Here is an 11,563-nt window from a genome sequence, read left to right on the forward strand (position 1 = left end):
GTAACGCACTGCAGAGAGGGGTCTTTACCTCATTTATTCAATGGACACGTCTCACCCAGTCGACGTGCAGAGGAGCCCGAGACGAACGAGAAAATTTGTCTTTTCCTACCCGGGTGGCTCGGCTTGAGTAAAAGATTTCTCCGTCTCTTTTTCTAAATGTTCAAAGTGCAAGATTATTCATTTTCAGAAACATTATATTTTTCAATGAAAAATGACATCTTGCAAAGGGGATGTTCACTGGAATATCTCAGCAATAACAGTATGTTAATACAGTCTCAGGTAAACTGTTACATGTCACTTTTGACATTATGTTTTTACCAAATATTAAATTAATTTATTTTTTAATTTATTATTTTTATTATAGATGGGGGGGGGGGGGGTGCGGTGGCGCAGTGGCGCAGTGGGTTGGACCACAGTCCTGCTCTCCGGTGGGTCTGGGGTTCGAGTCCCGCTTGGGGTGCCTTGCGATGGACTGGCGTCCCGTCCTGGTTGTGTCCCCTCCCCCTCCGGCCTTACGCCCTGTGTTACTGGGTTGGCTCTGGTTCCCTGCGACCCCATGTGGGACAAGCGGTTCCGAAAATGTGTGTGTGTGTATTTTTATTATTATTTATACATAATAAAAAATACATTTAAAGAAAATTAAAAAAGATGGCATCCATTACACCTGAACAGCATGATTCAATAGAACCCTTTCTTAGATTTTTTCTCCTGGTGTAGCGCATGAGAAATGTCGTTTTTCAGCCTGAACGCTCACCTTATTGAAAGATACAAATTAGGACGCTTTAGGATCTCGCGCCAGCTGTGAAACGCTAATTTCCGAGGCACATTCACAGGGAAGTGCGGAAGTGTTTCCAGCTGAAAAGGGCTTTATTTTGAGCTCAGCGGTTTGTTTTTGCCTTGTCATGTGGAGAAAGGGTGTGCGCGCACATGCGAAATAATGAACACCGCAGGATCAGACAGAGCTTGGGCAGTTGTTTTGTTCAGACTATCGAGAAGACCTGTTACCCGGTTTGCTTTTTTGGGATTTACTGGAAATGCAATGATTCTGAAGGGTACATATCCGACATACGAGTATACATCACTTGGTATTCTACAATCGACAAACGCACGAAATGTTTAGTCTTTCCTAAAAAATGTCTTTGAAGCCCACAATGAGGACCTTTCATTGTAAACACAATTCATCTGAATTAAACTTGATTTTCTTTTTTATAGAGGGCTCTCAAAAGTCAGTTGTAATAGATACAGCAGATATAAAGTAAGCCTACAGATAAAAGGTTAGCGATACATTTGATGGCGAAGAACTATACTAACCAGTTCAGCTATAAAGTAAGCGATCTGGGCACGGAGGAAAGGAAAACAAAAAACTCCCAACCAATATCAAGGGAGAAAGATGAACCTCTGGTTCATTCTCTCATTCATCTCTGCTCACCACTCCTGGGAGTTCTACATAATTTCCATAAATTCATTTTACTGACAATTTTCTTTGAAGTAACTTGCACTGATTTATCTGTTTACAGATTGTTAACACTTACTGTATCAATTCAGTGTAAGTACCTTGCTCAAGGGTACTGCTACCTGGGTCCTTCAAGTCCAAAGCTGGCAGCCGCACCACCTCCCGTTTCTTTCGTACTGTAGTATGTGTATAGTTTTTGCCACGTGTTTTCAGGCGTGCTCTTTAGTGGAGCACAAGCTGATGGTGTCCTATGTATGCGAAGTTCAGAAAGGTCAAAGTCATATGATGGCAGGTGACCGCACGAGAAACTTCACTGGGTGAGACTCGCGCACCTTTTGAGCCGCTCGCCTGAAAGGCCGCACGGGATGACGGCATTCCTATCACACATTGCCGGGCAGCACAGATAGCAAAATGAGAAGGTGCACCGCAGAATTCTGCAAGCCGCACAAAGTCAATGATATCTTATGCAATGTATGCAAATTATATGCAAATCATTATCCTCACCAGCAGGTAAAGCAGAAGCAGTGACTGACATCGTTGGCTTTGAAATGGGTCCGACGTACATGATAAATTTTAGGAAACTTGGGGAGACCCAAAGTTACCGGTTCAGAAACTTATTGACCCAGAAAGTAGCTTTGCTGAAGGCTTTATTTGAATGAGGACAGCCTTTTATGTTCAAAGTTTCCATCATTTTAGGGATTTCTTCTTTCTATTCGTGGATCAAATTTCCTGACCCGCTCCTCAGGTGTGCTGGACACTGAACTGCCCGCGGTGCGTCTAATGTGTGTGTGAGATTGATATCCCCTGGGCTATACTGTGCTTCCTGGGCCACACGCTAAAAGAGCAGGCTGCCGGTCGCTTCCACGGAGCAGAATATGTCCGGGATGTCATTATTGCACCGATAATGCAACCCAAGGGCACAGGGGCAGGTCTCCACAAAGAGGCATTTTCTGATCCACTTGTGTGTTCAGCTACAGTCAAACTGAGCAGAATTTTTGAGTGCAGGACCACAGCTACGTTCTGCAGATGAGTGAAATAATCTGCTGTGCCCATAATTAGGTAGCTAGGTGGTGACCAGCCTGCCTAGTTTCTAATTCTTTGAATACCTTACTGTAAAGTTCTGGCGTGCACACTGTGCCTGGAACTGTGAACGTGACATGTAAAGAAGAAAATCCAGTCAGGTAAGAGCTGTGCTCTTACATTATTATGAATAATTAAGAGGTTATTATATCCTGTGTGTCTTTACATTCCCGAGATACTTTATGGAGATTTATATCGATTTTGCGGTACTTCTGTTGACAAGAACTCATGTTTCCTTAAAAGATCTTGAAGTTTTTTTGTGTTCTGCATAAAATAATATGTTAAACACACACATTGGAAAAAAATTCAGTGGTTAATAATAATAATAATAAAAAAAAGAAGTAATTCATTTTTAGAACACATTGATTGTATCGGTAACCAAACCCAGGGTTAGGAAATTAATTGTTCTAATGTATCAACCAGTAGAATTTTTTGTCAAAGAACCTGTGAATAGGTGTGACATGTAAATGAGAAGCTCTGATTTATCAGGGGAAACCGCATGCTTAGCAACAATGGATACCGTGTACCAACATGGTGCTCACATTACTCTGAACTGGTGGCAGCCAGGCGGACTAATAAACACAATATCTTTTGTTTCTAAAGGTTACTGAAGTTTTCATCAAATTCAGACAATACCAGGTGATTACTGAGTGGGTTTTAATCAACTCTGAATGGTCTGTGGAACAGATATAGACCAGCCATCATCACAGTAGTGCGTGGCAGCATAAGAAATATTGATTTTAACAAACATAAGTTACATACGTACAACTAGACATCGCACAGTTTTAAAAAAGCTGAGGACATCTGGTAGCTTAGTGGTTAGAGGTGCTGTCTTTGAACCCAAAGGTTGCAGGTTTGAATGTCATCTCCTGCTGTAGGGCCCTTGAACAAGGTAATTACCGTAAATTGCGCCAGTAAAAATTACCCAGCTGCATGAACGGGTGAATAATTGTATGTTGCTTCGGCGAAAAATGTCAGATAAATGTAAAATTAATACATGTTCAAGATAATGCCACAAACATTAATAATTAGGACTAATACTTTATATATAGTGCACATATACAGTACATACACACATGCGGTACAGTGCCACTTTAAAGGATGTGAACTGTTTTTGCAATCATCTGTCATAATAGGGGTGTAATTACCAATTCCATATGTTGGTTTAGAGGAAATCATGCATGTGGGAGGAAAAACAGGTGTGGCGCAGGTGCAAAAGTAAGCGAAGATGCATTGGTTAAACCAAGCAGGTAAGTAGAATCAGGTGTGTAGATCATAACCACTCATTTGATAAGTTTATTCTAATATTTTACAGAGGAATAATAACCATTAGGGTTCAGATTCTTTCAAGCAGCACTTATACACACTCCATGTACTGTACGTACTCTGTCGAAATAGGTTCCACCTAGTGGCCCAGCCCGTTGTTTGACCACGCTGAAGACGATACGCCACCCGTTACAAAATAAGATAAATTCGCAGATCTGCCCGCAAGTGTGAGTCCGGTCTCTGCTCCCATCCCTCGGCGTGGGAAGGCAGGAAATGGCAAGCGCGTGAAAAGTCTTGCGTTTCAAGTGACAGCCTTTCACAAACTGCACTTTATAGCTATAAAGTCGCAGCATTTTAGTGTTACCGTCGTTATATTTCTCTTCTCGATCAAGACACGAATATGACTCGCAAGCTCATGTTTCATGCATCACAAAGCTGCACAGCTGTTCTCTTTTAGCACGTCATTTACGGACAAAAGTGCATAAATGCTAAGTACTGACATGGTGGCTCCTAGGTCTAAACTTTATACCGCTCTGCCTCCAAGTTAAATGTAAATATTTATGGGCAGGAGGCTGGGTCGGTGCTGGCATTTCTAAACTCTATGCTGCTCTCTAAACTGAAGATACGACTACGGACGGTTGTGACACACATCAGCAGATACAGTAGATACAGAATGAGGCTACAAGACAATGCCATAAGGTCCCAACTTGGTTACTGTTTTTGTTAAACAACATATTAATTACTATTTTTCAACCTGCTTTTTAAAACCGGACTCTGCAGCATCACCACATGTGGCAAGAGCAAAATACATGTAAATACACACACACACACACACACACACACACACACGTACGTTGTCTGAAACCACTTATCCCATGCAGGGTCACAGGGAGCCAGAGCCTAACGGGACACCAGTCCATTGCAAAACACCACATACCAGACTTGAACCCCAGACCCACTACACCACCATGCCCCCCACGTGTAAATACACACACACAGAGTCTGAACCGCCTGTCCCATACGGGGTCGCGAGGAGCCGGAGCCAAACCCGGCAACACAGGGCGGAAGGGGACACACCCAGGACGGGACGCCAGTCCATCGCAAAGCACCCCAGACAGGATTTGAACCCCAGACCCACCGGAGAGCAGGACCGTGGTCCAACCCACTGCACCACCACGCCCCCAGGTGTAAATAGGATAACTGAAAAATGCTCGACTTCCATGGATCATTTATTTCTGGAGGCCGTTCGACTAAACGGATTCAGATCAGTTGTGGAAGTGATAACCGAAGCCAGATGTTAGCAGTTATACATCAGATACGTATATATATAATGGCAAGCGGAGGACTAAGTAACGGTCATTCCCGTAAATACGAACTGAGGTACAAGAAAAGCACGACTCCATCATCGCCTTGACGTTTCTGTGAGCAGTCTTCATAGAGTCACTTGAGGACATTAGAGTAAATAACGTAATGCGCTCATTGTATTTTTCAGCGAGATGTACGTCGCTTCGGAGAAAAGAGTCTGCTATGATGAACAGATGTCAGATGTAGACTCGACGGTGCACCCGTTGGAACAACGCAGTGCATTTTACCTAAAAAACACATGTAAACACAGTTTTAAAAAAAATTCCACATTCTCGCAAAACCTGTCTTGGTTCGCACAGTAAATACCCGCACGGCACTTTTTCCATTTGTCCGTAAGCTGCACCATTCTAAGATAACGGAGTGACTGACTGCTCCTTTACGCTTCCCTCCTGTCTTTCCCATTCGGCTTCCTGGCGCCTGTTTCAGATAACTTGTTTTCCAGCGATGGACCATCAGCGCTGTCCACACGCACCATCCCTTCGTCAGAGGGGGAAAAATGATCCCATGGTGGAAAATGATTCATCATTTCTGTACGCCCCAAACACACACACACACACACACACATATTGCAGTAAGACTTCTCTAACACTGGAGATGTACATGTGTACACACCGTTAAAGGTGTATATTGTATCAGCTTTGTCGTGTAGCATCTGCAAATTACGTATCCCAGGACGAGTACTGAACGCACACCCTCCGTTTACTGCGCCGAATGCACAGCGGCTCACCGTCCCATCATGTGTGCTTGTATTCGGTGATTGCACAAGGCAAACTCCTGGAGGTTTTACTGTTCTTGGCTAATAAAGCAATTCTGATAAAGTGGCGCTGCTTATGCAACTAAAAACTACGCAACAATTTACTTCGGCGATGGCGTTAAAATAAATCAATGGTTGTTGTTTAAGGCTGCAGAACATCTTTATGGCAGAAGAGGAAATTTAAGAGATCTCCCCTAAATTAAAAATTTGAATCCATACCTAATCCAAATTAATGTTCCACTTTAGCAATGATGAAAGACCCATAACCACTTACAAGAGTTTAATACCGAAAATGGGTTGTGCAACCTTTTAAGTGAGTCCATGACCAAGAGCACAAGATTGACGATATCGTGTCGCCTTTTGAAGCAAATACCCGCCCCATTGCTGGCATGTTGCCCTGGAGTTTCAGCATACCTGAAATTCCACTAATATCTCCAGCACATGAGTCCTTGATGTTCCTGTACAGGCGTCTGAAGAGGGAGGGACAAGGCCGGTTCGACACGTTCCCTTTCATCGTGTGGCTCCAACAGGTTAAAAAAAAAAAAAAAAAAAAAAAAGCCTGTTCTAATAGGAGCACTCCCTTCCTGAAATGTTTATGGACTATGACTTGTAGCAATTCCATTAAAAAACAAAACCTGCTTATGATTTTCTACAGTCAGTCACAACAGCAGCTCAAAATCCTTTTATTTGTTATTTCTACTGTAAGCAAAGTGCCTGAAAATGATGATGAAAGTACACTAAATCACCGCACCTCCACTTCACTACTTGTGCAGCTGGGCTCAGCAGTGGGAAACAAATGCTGACAATGGTGCTTCAGTCATTGCTTTTCTCAGAAGCATTTATTTCCCAGTGAAAATGGCTTGATTTCATGCAAATCGTGACACTGACCACTAATGCGTGAGCCTTGTGCTGTTGTTGGAAGGCTGCGTTATCCCAGCAGTCACTACATAACCCATGTGCTTCGCGCTGCTGTGTTTTGCCTTATTTTATGAATTACTTCTGTGGTTTCAGGCCTACTGAGATATGCAGCGTACCACTAATTTTGAGTTTCCCATGTTTTCTGCTCACTTGTGATCACATGTGACCTCTGACCCTTGGCAAGACTCAGATAAAACCAACTTAAACAGCTCTATTTTTTCCAGCACAAACATGTTTTTTCGATAACTGCAACGGCCTGGAAATGCCACCGTGACAGGAAGGCTGAGAGGAGGCACAGGGATGTCATGTGAGCCACTGTCCTTGTAACAGGAAACCTGTGAGGGAAAGCAGGAAACACTGGTCTTAACTGGAGCCCCCTGGCGTCTGAGTGCAGCGAGCACATCCTTCCCAAATTAGACTTGGGTTAACAGACAGCTTCCTGTGGACCCCCCCCCTCCCCCCGCCCCGGGGATATTAGTATTTGTGGGATGCCAGCAATAGGGCCTGGACCCTACTGAAACCCGGTTGCAGTCCGTGACAGGTTTAATTTTTCCACATACGCATGGACTGTAAGTGGTTGCTATATTGTGTTTGTTTACAAAAGTATCTCCGGTGCCATCATATCCTGCTCATAGGGGTATCAACACGACTGGATCAGTGCCATTATGGTTATTTCCCTTCCAGAAAGCAGCTGCTGCTGGCATTTCCTCCACCAGGATGGACAGCATTTCAAGAGCACAGGTTGAAAGAGGAGATGCACAAAGAAAAGAAAAGAAAAGAAAAGAAAAGAAAAGAAAAGAAAAAACACACTTAAACTGGCAAAACTGTGCCAAGTCATCCTCTACATATCCATTGGTGGTTCTGTCACTCTTCATGGTTTTCCAGCTCTGCACTCATTTGACTTTTGAATCTGAATTTAAAAAGCTCAATGAAAAGTTGTCAATATAGATGTAAACACAACCAAGAGTACTGTTCAGACTGCAGGAGGACATCCTTAATGCTGACTTATAAAAATGTTAATACTGTTGCCAAAAAGTTTGATTTTTTCCATTTAATTTTTTAGTTAAACCAGATTAATTCTTCAAGAAATTATGGAATGTAGGCTGTTTACTCTTACACACTCTGCAAAGACATTCCAGATACACAGGAAAAGATGTTATACTCCATGAATATTTTTCAATGGCTCCACACAGGGACCTAGTCCAACCACCAACACGAAGCCACAAAGTACAACACTCAGCATAGCCAACATATGTACATCTCCATGGCCTGAGACCAAGAAGCTTAACTGACTTCACCAACCCGTCCACCAAACCAACAAACTAATCCCACCAACAAAAACCAACCATCAAACCAAGCCCACCACCTCCAAACCAACAAACCAACCCTAACCCACCAACAAAAAGACCAAATCAAGCCTAACCCAAGAAAAAACCAGCCACCAAACCAACCCACTGTCAAAAACCAACCATCAGCCCAAACCCACCAAAGCCAAAGCAATAGACCAAGCCTAACCCACCAACACAAAAACCAACCATCACACCAACCCATCAAACCAATCCCAACAACAAAAAACCAGACCCAGTTTAACCCACCGACACAAAAACCAAAGAATTGTATTTATTTCTATGGTTTATAGCCAAAGATCCCTCTTGAAATATATGCATGACAGAAACATTTCATTTTCCTTTGCTTGAAAAATGAATTTATCTGCACGACACTTCCGGGCATGCTTCCCTAAAGTACCAGACAGTGCCGCTTGATCACACCTGTCAATTATTGCAGCCTTTTGACCCCTTGCCCTTGTTTTCCGTGCACATATTCTTAAGCCGCCCTGTGTAGCTTTTCCTAAATCACTTGATTGAGGTCTCTGCAGTGCGTCTATAGCTTCAGGATGGGTGTACATGGCAATAATAAGCAGCCTAATTTGTGGAAATCTGAGAACGTTGGCGTCTAGAGACCTCAGGAATCATTATAGAATTATTTAAGCATCCAATGAGAAATTTAGCTGGTCACGTAGCCTTTCCATTGCCATAGTAACATATGTTCAATGGATCTATTGAAGGAACACGCTACTAGGCTCATGTGGGACAAACTGTGCTTAGTATTTAGCTGGTGAAATATTTAGTGATTTATGAAGCAATTATTAACGTTTTCATCAGTGCTTTCCCGCCGTTCGGTCTCCACTAAAAGTTTCTAGCCGAAAAACTAGAAAAAGAAGTTAGTCAATATTCATCCAGCTATATGAATAATGATATATAAGGACAATAATTTTTGATTGCTGCTTTGGACGAAGGAGATTAAGCAACAACCTCTGCACGTTCCCAGTTTGTGTAGGAGAAACGCAGATTTTGCCTTTCACTATATGGAGTAACAGGACATTTAGTGTACAAGACAAAGTTGTATTTTCAGGCTGCTGCTGAGATTAACTGTTTCATGGAGACGCCGCTGTTATTTCCGCTTGATGGCAATTGGTCCTGACAGCAGGGAGCCCATCTATACAATCAGCCCTGTGCAGAAAGTCAGCAGTTTCCAGGGAATTTTTAATGTCTCCAGTATTTCTTTTTTTGCTTACAGTTTTATAAAGCAACAATTTTTCCGTAGCAAGGAGAGTGCTCATCGTGAAAACAGAAAGCTTTAAAGCTTTACTTTTCCTTCCCTGCTTTACTACTCTTTTGTGATGCATTTTTTTAAAGAAGAAACATTTCACTTTTTTGAATTTTACATTCATTTGTTTCGCTGATGCTCTTCTCCAAAGCAACTTACAATGCGAAGCTACTCAATAATTGCCCATTTATGCAGCAGTTCGGGTTTAATACCTTCCTTAACAGTACCACAGCAGGAGGTGGGACATGAACCCAGGTCTTTAAGGTAGAAGATGGGAGGCAACCTATGGCTTTGTTTTCTAGAGATAAGTAATCAATACACTAATTTATGAATGCAGAGGTTCAAAGTTGCTGTTCTGTTTCCCTGAGCCACCTTCTCGTAACTCTCCATAGCTACTATAAATTTAAGCAGGTGCCAAGTGATGGTAACCTGGGCACTAATTTTCTCGCTTATCAGTAGACAATTACCTGCATTAAAGGAAAGAAATGAGAGTACGAATATTTCTTTACCGCTAGATCACCGCACCACACACTGTACTGTACGTCTACTAACTCCGCAATGGATAACGTGAGGTCATTGTAGCGCCTGACTGTGAAAGAAAGTCTGACAAGGGTGCACAGTTAACCATTATACACACTTTTTTTTGGGTGTGAAATGGGAGGAACAATAATAAGACAAAGGCTAGCGCTTAAAACGTGTTCAAGAAGTTAAAAAGCATTCATATCATTACAAGGTGCAGTAAGGAAACATTTTATATTCAAGCAACATTTTCAAACCATGAAATTATAGAAGTGGCACAAACATGTACTGCATATGTGTAGAATAAAAAATGGAAATTCAGAGACCTTTATGAGAACCTTGAAACAATAACAATACTGGCATATTCCCAAGGTCAAGGGTTCCAGCTTATAAGGAACACAACATTTTGCGTCACCTAAAATGATCGCCATTAATGATTAGTTTTTTGACAGGTACCTGTCAAATGTAGGTGGTGTAAAGACTGCTTTGGGGTATCGCTTGAAACGTCTTCTTTTTTTTTGTTAAAAAAATGTATAAAAATACACAAAATTCTATATATTTTAATATTTATTTGTAAACGACCCGACAACCAAAGAGTTGCGCAAACAGTTACATTCCAAAGCCTCCAGTGGTGCTACCTGACTTTGAGAGCTGAATACAAAACAAATGCCAGTTACTGTACGTCTCAGTCCTGTACGGGAAACATTTAACATCTGGCCACAACGCTCTGAGTTAGGGTGCCGATGTTGATCCGACATGTACTGTAAATCAAATGTCGCAGTGAATGATCACATTTGGATAAACGAGAAGCCTGAAACGCTTGCGTGGTAAAGCAGATCGTGAAAAAATACACAAGCCAGCCGTATTACGCTGTTCCGCACAACTTCAAAGTTATGTGTATTTATGTTTCTGTGCCCTTTACGTTTTTGTGCCCCTTTAGAAGTTCACGGCGATGCTCAGTCCCACATTCATTACACACACACACACACACACACACACACACACACAAATGCCCACACACCCTCCAGTTTGATGCCTTCTGTTAGTCCCACAGAAAGTTATGAGTTATAAAGCCAATGCAATACGCTCCCTTAACAGAACTCTTCTGAATTTTGTTAAAAGATGCTGCTTATTAGACATTCTGGGTGCATTTAACGATGAAATGTTGCAATGGATCAGTTCTTCTGGAAACAGAACGTCCGCTCTGGCTTCCCTCGGTACAATGGCAGAAGAAACATCGAAGGTCACGGAAGCATTTTTTTTCAGTAACATTGAAATGAAAAATCCAGTTTGTTCTCAGGGCGAAAATATATCACTTCCAAATTCTGATGGATCGAACATAATCGATAAAGCAACGACTTGGAGGTAGATGCAGCTAATTCGGCCTTAGAGGTGCTGCTATGTGCAACGCATGTTAATGGTTTTGAAGTTCACACACGCCCAGGACATGTTTCTACACCCCTGCCTTAGCATAACTCACTCTGACACCCTCAACCATGTTGTTGTTCCTCTAAACCCTCATATAGGTCATTCAGCACGGTTAAGAAGATCGCAGCTGACAACAGAACGATTATGACTCAGCTCTTCTTTTTCTGTGTGTG

This window comes from Scleropages formosus, chromosome 8, assembly GCF_900964775.1.
Source record: "Scleropages formosus chromosome 8, fSclFor1.1, whole genome shotgun sequence".
In the NCBI taxonomy this organism is placed as follows: domain Eukaryota; kingdom Metazoa; phylum Chordata; class Actinopteri; order Osteoglossiformes; family Osteoglossidae; genus Scleropages; species Scleropages formosus.